This window comes from Pezoporus flaviventris, unplaced genomic scaffold (genome assembly GCF_033815535.1).
Source record: "Pezoporus flaviventris isolate CSIRO_AGI_PZ_B2104156 unplaced genomic scaffold, CSIRO_AGI_Pfla_v1 ptg000006l, whole genome shotgun sequence".
In the NCBI taxonomy this organism is placed as follows: Eukaryota; Metazoa; Chordata; class Aves; order Psittaciformes; family Psittacidae; genus Pezoporus; species Pezoporus flaviventris.
The window spans coordinates 5365137-5382057 of record NW_026892554.1 but is presented as its reverse complement, the minus strand read 5'-3'; the positions used below and the strand labels follow the sequence as shown (position 1 = coordinate 5382057).

The following is a 16921-nucleotide window of genomic DNA, read 5'->3' as shown; positions in this document are numbered from 1 at the left end:
ATTTTATCAATGACTAATGTTCTGATTGTTGCTGCTGCTCTTATTTTTTCCACTTTTTGATCAATAGAGGTCCAAAGTTTGAGAAGCATTTTCATGAGACCATGTTCTTTCCCTGTTAGCAGAAAGCCAACATCAAAAGCTTTTCATTGCATTGCATTTTTAATCAATACACTTCATAAAAAATTCTGAGCTCCTAATATAAAATTAACAAATAAAATCTTTCATCCTGGGATTACTGTTGTATATTCTTCACTCAAATATTCAAAGAATTCATTTCAAGATTGAAACCATCACCTTTTTTTCCACCATCTTCAGCATTCATGTCACTGTGGAGTAGGCTGCCCGTTCTCCACAGCCACCAAAAAAAAGCCCTGAAAAATATCTCTGCTTGTTTAGTCACTGTGATTAATCTAGCTGAAGGTACATGAACAAAAAGAGAAGGGTCTTGAAGTCAAAAGGCCCACAGAGTAGCTGAATCTCTGATTGACTTCAAGCAATGTATCCAATTAATGTCTCCCTTCTGCTGAAATCCCTACAATAGTTTCCCTATTTCTCAATCTATTTCTCTCTGAAAGAGTTTCATGTCCACCCACATATAAGGCCCATAATTTGTGGCTAAATGGCAGCTGCAGCTCAGTGCTGGAGGCCTTTCCTCAAATTGGTCTTTAATTGGTATAATCAGGAGCTTGAATTATTGGTTCAACCAAAGGAAAAGTATTCATTCGAACCACCAGGATCGCTCTCTCTTTTTCTTTTAAATTAGCAATAAATTAATGACTTTTCAAGATGTTAAAGAGAAACTAAAACCTATGCACAAAAGATGGGATTCATTAATAAAAGCCAGTCGGTTTCATTCTCATTAAGGAGAAGAGCATTTAGGCAGCAACTTAAAGTCTTTAAAAAAAATAGCAAGAGCGAAGCAGTACAGACTTGGGTGGGTACAATTGAAAATCAAGATAACTTGAACCGTGACCTGAAGAGATCATCAACCTAAGAGGACTTTGGACTGGCTTCCTTTATCCCATAGAGCCTCTTTTCTTTTGCAAATTCTTCTGAATTGTGACAGGTTTTTTTGTTTGGGTTTTTGGGGTTTTCTGGTTTGTTCTAAAATGTCAGGCGCCATCTTTTAATCCTTAAATGTAGCTTGATAAATTAATTCCAGAAACTGAATGCAGCTGAAGGTCAGGAATTGGATCAGCCATTCCTACTATCCTGAGATGGACTCTGCCTCAAAAGCAAGCCTGTAAGGGCTCAGGTTGTGTCCTCCCTCTGTTCATTTAGTGCCTGGTTTTAACCAAACGACTCATCTTGATGGGGGCATTTGGTCTTTAAAAACTTTTAGAAACATTTAACGTGCCAAAATCATCTGCTTTTGTCAGAAAGCAATAATATATATATGTTACAATCCCAGAACTTGAGTGCTTATCCTTTTCATAATAACTGTGTCTTATTTGGGATTGTCAAAATCATGTCCTCTAAGGATTTGTCAGCAGGGCAGATCCTTTCTTGGGCCATTGATGTGTGTAAGAGTACTGAAAGTGATGGCAAATTCACTAATAAATGCAAAGTTATGGCCGTGGACAGCAGAAGCATGGCCTTGATCCCCTATGTCAACAGCTACCGACATAGTGTAGGTCAGGAGAACTCAAAAGAGTTCCTATTGCTTCAGCAAGTGGGGAAATCACAGCATTTCCCTTCTTCCTGGGATCACCAGCAAGGAAGGAGTAGGACAGCTGTGAGATCCCTCCCTGCTGGAAGGTTAGCAGGTAGGGATGAAACCCCTTCCACACTCATTTGTCAAGCAAGAGCATGAGTGTAAATCAGTTTGCATTAAACAGAACTTTGTTTGCTTTCACTCTAAACAGACAAGACTTTCCCCTTCCTGTTCAACATGCCCAGAAACCTTTGAAACATCTAAAGAGTTAATATACATCTGCAACATCTGCAGCATTAGTATTTTCTGCCTCTTTACAGAAAGTACAAGTTTACACACACTTCAAGTCTGGTCTGGATCAGGGACACAGACTCAGGGAAGAATAGCATTAAAAGGTTGCTTGTATGCAGATACATTTCCCCTTTAATCATCATCTCCTCCAAATTAACTAAGCATAAGGTCATCTCATTTTCTTGCATGGAGGTGATGGAAGGAAGAGGAAAGCTGCCCTATTCTCCAGCTACGTGAAGCAATGGAAATCACAGCATCATAAAATCATAGAATCACAGGATGGTTTGGTCCTTTAAAAGCCATCTAGTCCAACCTCTCTGCAATGAGCAAGGGTTTGCTCCTCCTCCTGTGGATCCAGCCCTGATCGTACTCCTGTGAAGAGATGTGTTACACTCAGGAGAAGCAGTGGCCTTGTGTCAGGAAGTCTTCAGCTACTATTGCTGCAGACTTGAGCAGTAAATTGGAGCTACCGCCCGTTTGCTGATTATATTGGACAAAAGAATCAAAATTACTATCTACAGCTGAGTCATGTGCTCTTTTAGCTTCCCCCTTTGGAAGAGTAATTTTTCAACCACTTCTTGCCAGGTCTCAATCAGAGCTCTTCTTAGTTGGAATTACAACAAATAGGAAAATAACGGTGCTTACAGCATTTAATTATCATGACTGAAATATTACTGTTGTCTCTCTTGGCCCTGACGTGGGGCTAGAATTCCTTAAGGTGACATTTCCAAGGCACAATGAAACATGTTTTACATGAGATTCCTTAAAACCCATCAATTATGCATGCTACAAGAACTTGTTATTGTACTCTCAGGACATGATCCAAACACCGATTGTGGTTATTGGAGATCCACAGGACTTGGATCATATCCTAAATCAACTGAATAGCCAGCTATCAAAGTAATAGCTTTTTTTCTTCATTTTCTGACTAGAGTCTTTAAGGATTGAATCTTCCTCCTTTACTGTCTTAAAAATACAGACGAAATCTCTCACTTTATGAATTTTTTTGGAGTTGGACAGATTAGCAAAACTTGTTGAATTAGATAAATTCTATATTATACAGTGGGTGACTGTATGTGTGCACCTGCCTGTAAGTAATTCCCAAATATGTTCGTAAGGTTTCCAAAACAAACCTGTATTTTTACACTTTTCTGTCTTTTCATTAATTAAAAACGGGATACTCAATATTAAACAAAGTGAAAAGCAGATATTAAGAACATTATCCACCTAAGGAACATAAAGCAGCTTGAAACATGTGGGTTTTAACCCATTTTATTAGAAGTCAGACTCCTGCCCAGGATAAAGGGATGTAGCATCCTTACATTCCGTGAAGTTTGACTTGACTTGCTTCAGGTTTTCTCCACTCACATGTTACCACCAGGAAATTATTTACAAGCCTCTTATCAAAAGTTCTTTTGATGTCTACGAGAGTTGTGCATGATTTCAGCGCACCCTTTCCGCATTCACCCCCTTGTCATTAAAGTTAGAAAGATTGGCAGAAAAATACCCAATAAGAGAGAAGTTTAGTTAATGCAGTGGATTAGCAATTTTTTTTTTTTTTTTATTCCCTTCCCCTCCCTTTTTAAATCTGAATATTTAACACCAAGTGAGAAACCCATCCTGTTTTTCGGCTGGAATAACAGCAGTTTCTGTTTCTAACCTGGGAAGAATGTGATGGGGATTGAAAAGCACCCCTGTCCTATTGTTAGACTCCCCCAGCACTGATCCTTGCTTTTAACATCATAATGAAGGATGCTCTTTAGTGGATTATCTTGAGAAGGGATTAACTCCTTCAAGACTTCTTAGGAGGCAAGGTGTTTTGAGCCCTAAATACACACCAATTGCCTGCTTAACTTTTCATCTTATTTTGAAAACTGCCCAGCTGGAATTCAAATTCTTTTCCATAGAGCTGAATTTTCTTAGTAGCAAAGTTTGAGTCAGGGGCAGCAGATGCTTAAAATAAATACTGTTCATTTAATCGTGTGCAGCCAAATGTTTCAGATGTTTTGCCGAGACAGGCATGGCAGGATAAGACTCAATCAAAACTTTGCTGCAAATTCAGCAAAGCTTTAAATTCTGCCTCTGTCGCTCAGGCAAATGAAATAAGTCTCCATGGCCTAACCTCTCTCATAAGGCTTTCTTTTTAGTATGACAGGGAGACATAATATAGACAGATAGATAGATAAAGTACATTCCATGACATTCATATAGATTTCTTCTTTAATTTGTATTAATATATCACATCTCTAAAGAATTAATAGGGCTGCACATGGATGTGCCTTGTGATATTTATGCTGTAGGCAGACATGCATGTACACCCACACAGCTGCACACGAATAGATACATACACCCAGATGGATAAACACGCCCATACATCACTCACAACCCTATTAATACAATCACACACACACATATATATATATGGGATTTAGCAGCTCTACCTTTTCTTTCAACAACATCATTATCAGCATTGTTTTATGACACATTTGCTGTAGCATACAAAATGCCTTGTGCAAAAAAAATGCTCTGAAAAGAGGACTAATTGCTCTATAATTTATAATCAAGTGACTTCTTCAACCTATGCTTCTTTATCTTAATAACCATTCATTTGTGTCTGCCTAATTTATTGGAAGCGAAATCTTGTATTTGTTCCACGTTCCTCTTATCCCTCAGCTAACCTTGTCTGCGTTATTAACCTACTCTATTGTTTCATATTGCGCTTGGCAAGGAAGAAGGGAGATTCCCCCAAAGTTTTTCATCCTTTCTCGTTACTTTTCACTTTACTAAATACTTGTGTTCAGCAAAAGCCTGAAGTATAAAAACACTTCTTTTTGTTGACAAGGGGGGCTTTTTGTTTGTTTCTGCAGGACTGGCTGAGGGGGTGGGGATGTGAAGTAGACTTTTCACAGTAAAACAGAAGAAACTTTTACTTGGTCTTTTTTTTCTCCTTTAAAGGAGGGAAATTCTCAGCTTTCCTGTTTTGCTCCCCCTGGTTTTTGTCCTTTCCTTTTGGCACTTTCTGCAGCGACAACATAGATAATCTGCAACTTCATAAACAAGTTTTTTTGCAGTTGGCTTACCAAGCCTGGTACATGAAAAGGAGTTTGCTAAAAGCGACCAAACCGATGATTCTGTGAGGGGAAAGTGAGTTTTCTCCAATTTTAACAAATGGAGAAGACCCAGGTGCACCCTTATTGTGAGCTAAATGAAATACCCTCTTAGTCATTTTTGTAATAATAACTGTATTCCAGACTATGGTTTAATTGTAAATAATCCCCCACATTCTTTCAGTGTAAACTCTTTAAGGAGTCATGAATTTTATTTATACTCTCTCACTCTTTGAGAGTCTTTTGTTTATTTGCTGTTTAGTTCTTTGTGAAATAACACTCCCAGAAGAAAATCCCCCTCTCTGCTTAAGGAATTAGCCCAGAGACAAAAGCAGGGAATTCTTTAAGCCTTGTTTTGTGCTAAGAGAAATGTTTGACATTTCTGTGGAGAGGTGTTTAGTTTGGATTCATTAGGTCTTAGGGACTCTTTTCTCTTTTTTGGCCTTTCAGTTTCTGTCACTGTTTTTTTTCTGTGTTTGGTAGACTGAAGAGAATTTACCAATGTGTAATTAGGTTTCCTACATTTGAATAGCAAAATCCAGTTGTGTTTTAAATAGGCGAGCTAAGCATTCCCCTCAACCAGCAGGCCCAAACCTGAAACCTGCTTTGTGAGCGGACGAAAGAACGGCTGAAGGAAGAAAAAGGCTTCCCCAAGGTTACTTAATGCTTGAAACAAACACCAGTAAGGCTCCACTACTGCAACTCCATCGGTTGTAGCAAAGAGGGAAGCTGTGGTCCTGAAAAACACAGTTTCCCTTAAAGCAGAGCCTTAGAATGGTAAAAACATGTATGTGGTATGTGACATTACTGCTTCCATCCTCAAGTTTATACGGCTGGAAGGTTATCAGCATACGCTGATGCTGTGTAATATTATTTTTAATGGCATATAACAGCTTTATAAATAAGTTCCTTCAAATTAGAACATTAGCTCAGGCTGCTGTATTTAAACAGTCTGTCAAAAGCAACACAAGAGATGATCCAAGGGCAAAAATACATGGCGAATACACCTCAAGTTGCACAGCACAGAGCTTTCATTTTGGTTATGAAACACAGGTAAGGTTGTTAGGAGAAAAACAGGGCTGCAATTCTAAAACAAAAAGAGTAAATTGTGGGTTTGTAATAAGAGATGGAGAGGAAGCCATCCGCTGAAACAGCTGTTTTGATCATTTTGAGCTGTTTGTGTCAGTACTAGCACTGGGCTGCTTTTCTTTTGAAAATGGCAGAAAGGAATGTGCTGGCAATTTCAGATTTTTTTTCTTCCCAGATTCTTATCGAAGTGAGAAAATCATCCAAACTGATCTTGCCTTCAACAGTTTCCATTTTCAAGCAGTCAGCGAATTTCCAGTGAATAAGGAATTTTCTTTTGAAAGAATTCCCGGCAGACCACAATTTGAAACCTTGTTCTTAGCCAGAGCTGGGTTTGTAGGTAAAAACAGCCTGAAGTTGTCCATTGGGGCTGTGCAACATAGTGGAAAATCAGAAGGTTAAAGACCAAGCAGGGTACAACAAAAAAATCAGCTCTAGAGTACACACATGCCGTCCCCTAGACATTAACATGGAGGTTTTACCAAATTTATCTTTGTACAGAAGCTTTACCTCATTTCTCAGCCCTCTTCTTTAAATGTAAATAGGCTGCTAAAGGACATTTTTAATAATGAGTTCCCTACTTATTTAACCATTTCATTCAACATTGCCCAGATTTATGGGCTGTCAGAGCTTTCTTCCTTTTCTGTTTTCTCTCGGACTTCCCTTCTGGGTGAGGAATGTCACTGCTGAAAAACAATGTTATTTAGCTGGCTTTTGAGAGCTACAATAGTTATGAACTCTAGATCATTTTTTATTTGCTAACTGAGTGCTGCCAAATACAGCCAATTCATCTGGTGGAAAGACTTTGTGCAATAGATAACAAATCTGGAATATTCTTCATTGGTATATCTGGCAGTAACCACCTGTTGTGATGCCAAACATACAGTGTGAAACATATCTGGATGTTGACAGACTTCAGTTTCATTGCAGAGCATCACTGCTATAACATAAAAGTTTGCTTTTCTGCCTTTCAAATATGCCGAACACCTGCTCCTCTCATTGTGTTCCTATTTATTATTGCTTTTTTTGTTTTTAATTCAAGTCCTAGTTGTGTTTTCTGATTGACAGAAGAGCTCTCTGGAGTCTTTCCACTGCCTTCAGTGAATTTGATACTGGTCCCAAAGGTATAGGTGCACAGGCTTTTTTAGCTATGTATCATTCGCACAGCCCTCTGCCTGTATGTGCTGATATGCCATTTGAGACACTATATTTCCCCCGTAACACAAGCAGAGATGACCTAGAGCCCACGAATCCTCTCCTTAAAAAACAAAAGATGCAGATGGATACTGCTGAGGAGTAACAACCGGTTACTATGAGGTTGGGTTTCACCATAAATGTCCTCTTCCCCACCCAAAACCTTCACCTTGGCAGAATTTGCGAGCCTTGGATATTTATTTAGGATTCCCATAAATTTCACAGCTATGCAGCACCTGGCAGTCCCAGTCATGGCCAGTGTTCGTGGTGTACAGTGATGCCCTGTGAGCGCACAACAGATCTGTGACTCTGGGTGGATGCATCAGATTTACTGCATACGTTCAGGTCTTCTGTCAGCAAGTGTGCACAGAAACCTATGAGCCTAGAATCAAGAGCCTACGGCTGCAGTGAAAAGTCACTGACAAAAATGTGAAACTTAAGAAATTATTGTTATATATCATAATATACATATTATAAAATGCTACAATGCCTTTATGCAAATAGAAAACGTAACAACAGCTAAAGCAATATCATTATTTCTCTTAATTTTAAAAATATGAAAAAGGGATGAGTTCAGGTCATATTTGGATGGAGGCAGAGGCCTGTTCCATTAGCCTCAATAAGCTTTGGATTAATTTTTTGTCTCCCATTCTCTAATTATTTTTTTTTTAATAAAAGTCTGTAATTATCACTAATAGGAGCAGAAAAAATAAGAAAATATATTTAAACATAAAAGAAATCATAATTTCATTATTTTTCCTGTATTTCCTGCATTCCAACATTTCCTGCAAGGCAATAGCCCATTCATGACACCACCAGTAGTAGAACTTCTAGAAAAGGTGCATAAAATCCTGGATAATTATGGAGTGAATTTCCTCCTTAACTCTATTAGTCAGTAGTTGGCTTCTGTCCTGAAGCATAATTGTTTATATCCCTAATGTATGGTTTCATCCTGTGTAATGTAACTGCGGATGGTCTCATTATCCATATAAGTGTTTAATAAATCCCTTTAATCCCGCTAAACTCATGCCTCAAAGATACTGTATTTTGTGGCAGTGAGTTCCACGTGTTAATTAACTACTACATAAGAATGATCCTGTGTATAATTTTTGGAGATTTTTTTGTTAGAAGTTTCACACAAATTCACTTCAACTCCAGTCGTTGCTGTTTCTTCTATTTTTGTAATGACACCCTAGTCCATCAATCAACCAGTAAAAATCTAGTGTTTTCCAAACAGTTAATTTTAATTGGGGATTTTAAAGTATCTACAGAAAATGAATGTCTGCTCTGTCTTCAGCAGAGATATCATCAGAGACCAGAATTGCTCTTATCTGTATCATGCGCAGAAACACAAATACGACCTGTGAGCCCCATTAAGGTGGGGTGTAACTTCTCAGATGCTTAGCAGATGGTGCCCCAGGAGAGCAGCGTCCTGCCTTTTTCAGAGGCAGCATGTCCTAATTCCTTGGCAAATTTCACCTCCAATTTGGGATACAAATAGAGACCATCTTGGATAGGCTGCTGGACAGTCTTCTGCTTTGTAAAAGTCATCTCTTGCATGATTCTGTGGTCTCAAACCAGTACACCCTGTTCAGGCTGAGATCATTCACCTCCACCTCACCACCTTGCAATACAGTATTCTGTAGTCAGCCCTCTTACAGAAGATGACACATACAAAAGGAAAAAAAAAAAGATTTAAAGCCTACCAACATCATATTTGGTAGATCTGACACTACTGGACAAATCTAAAGAGTCTTTAGGACACTGATTCAGTTTGGGGAAGTGAAGGAATCGGAGCACCATCCACTTCTAGCACCCTCACTTCCCCTTTCCCTCATCTCAGGAACTACCATTTTATTTTCCAACCCAAGTCTTACACCTCCTGTGAAACTAAATTATTTCAAAGCCTAAAGACTAAAGGTAAGCTATGGAAATGGTGAAGGCTGTGACATCTAAGGCACCCAGATGTACTGGGAATATAAACCGATTTCTAAAAGAGGATGACAGCCACAAAAAAGAAAAATTATATATATAATATACTATACTATACACACATACATATCTAGATATCAGTATATATGCATGTATGTATGTATAGTTTGGGCATTCATGCAAAGAAGTAAAAGTACTTCAGAAGCTCCCCAAAACATACAGATTGCTCCTTTATTGTTATTGAAAGCAGTTTATTTATACCTTCCATTGCAGCACGGGCCATAGCTTTTTAATGGGAAAGAATTAAATCTAATGTTATATTTTCTAACAATTTAAAATGCTGATCCTGCTTTTCTCCATATACCAGCTCTTATTACTCAATAAAATTGTGGGGTGCTGTTTCTTCTGAGGTAGACAACACAGAAAAATCTAATATTCTATTTACGAGGTGAACCACAGAGAATCTCTGGGTACTGTTAACAAAATCAAGCCCACTTTTCCATAGTGGGAGTGGAAGTTTTTACTTCCAGAGGGGACTGTAAGCTTTCGTTTGAGGATATTGTTTCCATTATCATTTGCTGGTTTTCTTTTCTTGCAAAATGGACTATTTTCTGAAGTTGACTGTCACTTTTGAAATGGAAATCATGACGAATTATGGCACATTTTCCTTGCTATGCTTTATCAAGCTCATTAGAGATGATGCATGGTCTGAAGTTAACGCAACAAAAGACAAAAAGCAACATAGGAGGCTTCTCTTTCTTATCTCTAATGTTTACATATGAAATGAAATCATCCTGTTCCACTTGTTGCACTCGATGACCACCTCTTACGGGCATACTGAACCCTCTCACTGCAGCTGCAGTTTTCCTGTAATTAGGACACAAATCCATGCTTCAGAATTTTAACAGCATAAATCATCCCAAAACTTTTGTTCCTCATTGTCACTATCTCATTCTAGATTCGTTTTGACAAGAAATACATATGCCAAGAAGCTTTCCATACTTTTACAATGTTAAATGCAGAGAAATCTGAATTTCTTCTGGAAGACAAGGCTTTAGAGAATGTATTTCCACTGAAATAACCATGTAACAAAAGATGTTTTATAAGTTTCATAGTTGCTGATGAATCTTGCACAACAAGCCAAGACTTTCATCCAAAAACTAAACAGCTGTGGTGTAGTTTTCAGGCACTTAATATTTGCATAAACACATTTTTTCTTTTGCAATTTGAATCAATCTTTATATCAATAACAGAGCAAACAATTGTTTGAAGGGAAGAATTCAGTGAAACTTTTCAATATTGGAAGGAGATTTGCTTATATATTTTAGAGGAAATCAAATATCTGGAAAAGTTGGACATCATTTGAACTAGCTGGAAACGTTTCCTGGTAGCGCTTCCTTACATGGGCCCTGATTCAGAAAAGCACTTAAGCACACGCTTAACTGTTATCATGTGTTAAAGTGCTTTTCTGGATAGGGATCGATTCTTAAACTGTAGGCAATGGGGCTAATCCAGCCCTTCTGAAGAGGCCGGTGAAATGATGCGCTTTGATTTCACTGGACCTCGTCTGACCACTCACTCGCTATCAATTCAGTAGTCCAGTGCTAAAATATGACAGTGGAAAAATGGAGGAAAAAAGAAAAAAGGAGTGTGGAAAGGCAAGTTCTCTGTCAAAGACAGAATGGCTGTTACTGCCATGGTAACTTTTAATTTGAAAGTCAAGGCCCTTGTATTTTGACTGAAGTGCAGTAACTGGTACAGTGCTCTGTGACTATCTATTGTAATTGTCCACAGGCTGACAAACCGACACTTAATCCAGGAAAAACAGAAAGTAATTGCTAAAACATACTGGAGTTTGTAAAGCAAGAACGTGCATCCGGCAACGCTGAGATGCTGCAGTTTTGAAAGCCATCTTCCAGCTTCTTCCTTCTGCACAGCAAGTAGATGGGCTTGAAAAGACTCTGCTACCTGTGGCCTTTGCTTAAAACAGCTATAAAGAGGGAGAGAGTGTGCTGCACTTTTCTACTAGTTTAGGTTGTACCCACATTTTCCAAGCTCTGCTCCAAAATGAAGCGAGACTATTATTCTATGCACTCACTGCTGTGGTTTTATTTGAATTCTATATTTGCCTTTGTAAACCCCTGGAAATAAAACATCTCCAAGTTGTTGAAAGTGGGGGGAAAGGATCTTGTTTACGTTGGACTTGTTAAATGTGCAAAACCAGTGTGGTCATCCCAATAGTTAAATAATGGAAGGAAGTGTGTGACAAGGAAGCCAAGATCTTTTTTCATCTGCTCCCACCTTTAATGCAGAACCACCATAAGTCTCTTTCACATCCATTAACTTGCCTCGGTTATGTCTAGACTGTTCGGATAACACGTTGCAGTGCAACCCACAGGCCTGACTCAACACCTTGCTGTGCTAGCCAGCCCTCCCCGTCTGAGCACTCAGGTCTCCTTCCTAAGGAAACCAAGATCCATGGGGAGAGCTTTTGCCCCAGCACAGGTTTGGGATGTGGCCAAGGCATGCACCTGGTCCCTGAAAGCTGGGAAATAGCCACAAATCTCACAGTTCAAATGCACCTTTAGTTGCTCTACCTGCAAAATGGGCACCAGAGCTCTCATCAGAAGTCAGCAGCTCTCGTCACCTGTCAGAAGTATCGAGAGGTTTATTTAATTAATGTTTATAATAGTGATTCAAAATGCCAGATGCTACAGTGCTGAGCTCTCTCTGTGCAGCTACATCAATAGCTAAAGAGGAGGGAAGACACTAAAGACATGCAAAGCATTCTTAGTTTCTTGCTGATGCAAATTACTGCAGGTAATTAAGAAAAGCACTACAAAAGGAGGTGGAAGTGAAAGCTTAAACATGAAATAATGACTTTTTTAGAATTTAAGTGAAAAATTAATCAACTAATGAAAAGAACTTAGCATATTATAAGTTAACCCATTCTTTCATCATTGAAACACATGGGCTCGCCTCTAAATTACTATGAAAAATAACCAGTAATATTACAATGGTTTCATTTCTTTATACTTATCGTGCAGTATAATCATCGTTTTGTCTCTTTGCATGTGTCTCTGAAGAGTAAAAGTTGCTAAATCCTGATGAGGAGGCTCAAGCTACCAAAGCTCCTCCTTACTCAGCACAGAAGCAGATCTCGTCTGGGCTGGGAGGCGTCGTCTGAGATGTTCAGAGTCAGAAACCCTGCCAGGGTCAGGACTCAGCTTTCCTTATTGATCATCCCTGCATCATGCAGACACATTTTGCAGACCTAAAGGATCCCATGAGGACAGATAGATAGTGTACATAGTACCAAAAAAAGGAAGCATACATTCTGGGTTGGGGTTTTTTTGGGGGGAAAAGTGATGGACATTTTTGGTGTCAGGTGGATGTTTTCTGCCATGGTTTCACACTGCAACATTAGTGGCCTCCAGTTTCTCTCCTTCTGTAGCTTCCCCTTAAACACAGCATCAGGGCTTCTTCACAGAGATTGGTAAATCACCATTTTTCTCTGTATTCCTCCACTCAGGCATAGCTCCATGTAGACTTGCGATGTGTCCTAATTGTGTTGAGCAGTATCACACCATAATGACTGGCAATAACCTTTGTTTTATGTCCAGGTTGTTAATCCCTTTATAAGGGCCATAGCAGCTGTCGAATGAGGTCAGGCATGAGTTCTGGTTTTCCAATGTTGCATTTAGAGAAATGGTTTTTAAGACTCTTGTGCAATTCTCTCTTAGCAAATAGAAGAGTCCAGATATTTCCTCACTATCACTACATCACATACCTGGAAATGTAAGAAAGGAATGAATATGCTTTCAGATCATAATTTAGCACTTGTATAACCAAATATTAAGTGTACAATGCAAATCTATATTACACACCATAGGAATAAGGCCAGGAAGGGCTTTAAGGAGTTGTTTGTCCTAACCACTGCTTTGAGGCAGAAGCAGATCTAAACCATCCTCACAAAGTTTGTTCAACCCATGCTTATAAACCTTTAATACCCAGGGAGGCTGTGGAAACTGCTAATGTGCTCCAGCACAGCCAGAAAGCTTTCTAACTGGAATCCTCCTCTTGCAAATTAAAGCCATCCCTAATTTCTTGTCCAATTCTTAGTGGACATGAATAATTGATCCTCTTCCTCTTTATAACAACCATTTAAATATTTGAAGTCTGTTATCATGTACCTCCTCAGTCTTCTCTTTTCTAGACTAAACAAACCAAGTTCTTTCAACCTTTCCTCATAGGTCACTTTTTCTAAACCTCTCATCCTTTTGGTTGCTGTCCTCTGGACTCTCTCCGATTTGTCTGTGTCTTGAAGTGCGGTGCCTAATGTTGGACTCAAAACTGCAGCCAAACTCTCACCAGAGGAGTGGAAATACATGCCATGCTCCCATTTCATCTTGGGATGGAATAGCATCATACTGTTGACTTATGTTCAGTCAGTGGTCCAGCTCTAACCCCTCACTTCTCTTCTGCAGAACACCAGTAGTATCTTCTGGCTTTCCCCCTTTTTATTGTAGTACTTTCAAGTTGTCTTTATTGAATTGCAGGTCACTTCTCCTCTTTAATAGAATCATTTTGAATTCTAATCCTATTCCAAAAGTGCTCACACCCTGGCAGCTCGGTGCCATCCGCAAGCTTGATAAGGGCATGCTCTGTTGCACAGTCCTAGAGGTTAGGGAATATTGAACACACCAGGCTTAGGATAAACCCTTGTAAGATCCTTTCTGACATGACCACCCAGTTTGATAGCAGAGAACTGGCATGTACTCTGAGTCAGGTTTTCCAGCTAAAAAGTGGTTATGCTTTTCAGCAACCAGAGCTGGGGAGGGGACAAAATATTCAGAAACAGCAAAGAGTAAAAGAAAAGAATTTGGAGCAAGGATGCTATAAGATCTTAAAAATAGTAAATTATCTTGCATCTAAATGACTGTAATATGTCTTTCTTATTGTGTCTACTGCTGCGCAAGCAAAGCTTAATGCGATGTTTAGATTACTTTAATAGCTTTTGTTAATAAGGCAGTTTTCCCTGCATTTTGGAAAGCAGTCCAACCAGTGCAAAGGGGATAAAATCATCTCATGGTTGTACTTCTTATGTCTTTTATGTAACTTAGATGTCTTTCCACTAGTAAATTGTGGAATATTTGTGCATGGATCTTTAGATGGAACCTTAGAGAATGAAGTGCTTTGGCCTGACCTGGGTTAAAGGTAGATACTTCCCAAAATGTAGGCTCCAGTTTAGCCTGGACTGGACAGCCCACTGCAGGAAGAGCTTATTCTAGCCAGTGTTTTACCGCTTCTTGTCTCATTTTATGGGGTTTTGCTGTATTTTTAACATTCCAGGCACTAGTTACTTTAGTTGGCAATAGAAACAGTCTGTAGCTGCTGATTTGGATGTTAAGAGTGAAACCTGTATGAAATGAGAGGATGAACATCTCTTAAAGATTCTTACAGGCTTTCAGTTACATGCAAGAAAGGGTATCTTTCTCCTTCTTGAATATTCTATTGACTTAGCCCTTTTCTTCTTGTCAGTAGTGTACTTAAGAGAAGAGCTGATTTTCTACCCTGACCACAGGTCTAAAAAGTCAATTTGTTTCAGTAGCTTTGATTACTTCCAGCAACCTACCTCACAGAAATTCACGGCATCCAATGAATTTCAGTAAAACACATCTTGAACTACATTTATAGCATGCAATGATTTGACTGTAGCATTAAAGCACCAGAGACCATCTAAGAAGCATTTCCAGACAAGCAAAAACATACACTTCAAATGACAGCAAGCATAACCTGACTGAGATAGTGTCTAGTAAATGTAACATCTACTGATGTTCTGCTAACATGAGGACTCTCAACTGCCTTAGGAGACAGAAGTTCAGGTTTCTATGTCTAGTCTGGAAGTCAATGAAAGTCCCTCTGCTAAAGCTCCCAGCAGGAGCCATATTTCCCTGGTTTTCAGTTAATTTCTTGTCCTTGGTTCCCCTACCTGCAAAGGGAGCCTGAAAGTGCTCACCCATTTGTGCAGCATGCTTTTGTGTCTGAGGGTGAAAAATAGGAAGTGTTAGATAGGAGACAACACAATAATGGTTTAAATCAGTATAAAATGCAAGCTAGAAAAGCCACCACCGAGTTGTGGCAAATAAGGTGGAGCTTAGCTTTTTTCCATCACAAAGTTATACCGGGTCATCTGACCCCACAGGAAAGTAACAGGTAGATGATCATTCCCAGCCAAAGGTGCATGATTAATAGCTATTTGACATGAAATCAGTTTTAGCTCAGAAAAATTAAGAAACCATATATTTTTCTGTAGAAGAAAGGAAAACCAGGGACATTATAAAGATAGCTTGTCATGGTCTTAATGGCACCTTAGGTAAGCAAATGTCTTTTTATTTTCTCTGTATTGAGGAAAAAATAATAATCAGACTTTCTAAACTACCAGAGAGCGTACATATGAGGACTATTTTGTTAATATCTTGAAAATGTAAGCAACACTATAATGAGTGATTGTGAGGAACATGAAACTGTTACCAAACAAACATGTTATATCTATGAAGAAAAAGTGACTGAAACAGTAAAATAGCAGAGACGTTTTCTGGGCTCCTTTTGCTTTGAGTAACATGAACACTATCTTCCTAATCCGCTGCTCCTGCTCTGACATTCCAGCCTCATGCATAGCCATTGGCAAACTTGGAACGTGCATCCGGTGCATTTTTTTTGGTTGAAATGCTACATCTGGCTTAGCTGGCAAGTGTTACTATGCCTCTAGAAAGTAAGCCAAAGTGGAGAAAGAAAGGGAATCTTAACTACATGCAGGAAAGGATTACTGAAATATACTGTCCTCTTTGTTTCCTGCAAAACTGAAACTGCATTTATGGCCTCTGACCTTTGGAGAGATGGGCCCAGAAGGAAACTAGCTACCTAAGAGTTAATATATGCAATGTACTGTAAGTATTTCATTAATTTGCTTATTAAAAACATGAAAAGCTTTTGCCTCCTTGACACCCAAACAAAAGGCAAGCAACTGGAAGACTTTTGACCCGAGCTTATCAGATGACTGGTGTAATGCTGTCAAACCTTCCCCACTGCACGCAAGTAGGGTCACATTTTCAAGGTGTTTATGACATTCTAAGGTTCATAACACCTATCTTTGTCAACACGAGAATGATGCAGGTCAACCGGACGGGTTAATGAGGCCAAGCACGTAAGGAAAAACATACAAAAGAGATGAATATCTAAGTTAAAAATCACAATTTAAATAATCTGTAAAAGCAAACATGTTCTACCAGAAGATAGGAATATCACAACTTGCCTTCACTTGATCATAAGTTTTGGTGCCCACTGGCATGATGTTGTCTTGGGAGCTGATTGTTTTCAACTGTAAGGCAATATCAGAGTTTTGAAGACCTAAAGACAAAAGTGTTGTGAAAAACTTCTTTCTTGCAATCTCCTTTCACCTTTTTAGAGAGCAGGAATTATATTGTCTTCTTAAGTATCACCATAAAGAACAGCTTCAATGAAGCTGAAAAACGTAATTCAAGAATTGCCCAACAGCTTTACAAGGCAGTATGATCTTTTTGGGGGAAAAAAGCTAAGTTGATCCTAAATTTTGCAACAAAACCAAAAAAAAAAATTATGGGCACAAGCTCAGATC

General features: G+C 38.9%; 1 long non-coding RNA gene across 2 annotated transcripts in view; it reads right to left on the bottom strand.

The window, feature by feature from the left end:
* Window positions 1-11921: 11921 nt before the first annotated feature.
* LOC133265842 (uncharacterized) overlaps window positions 11922-16921 on the bottom strand; it is a 113944-nt gene continuing 108944 nt past the window's right edge. Inside the window, exons 9-11 of one of the 2 annotated variants that reach the window (XR_009742146.1) lie at window positions 14471-14683; window positions 12639-13054; window positions 11922-12538 (exon numbers count right to left, since the gene is read on the bottom strand). This is a non-coding gene — a long non-coding RNA (uncharacterized LOC133265842). Of the gene's footprint in view, window positions 13055-14470; window positions 14684-16921 lie in introns of both variants that reach the window. The other variant, XR_009742143.1, reaches the window with a different exon arrangement.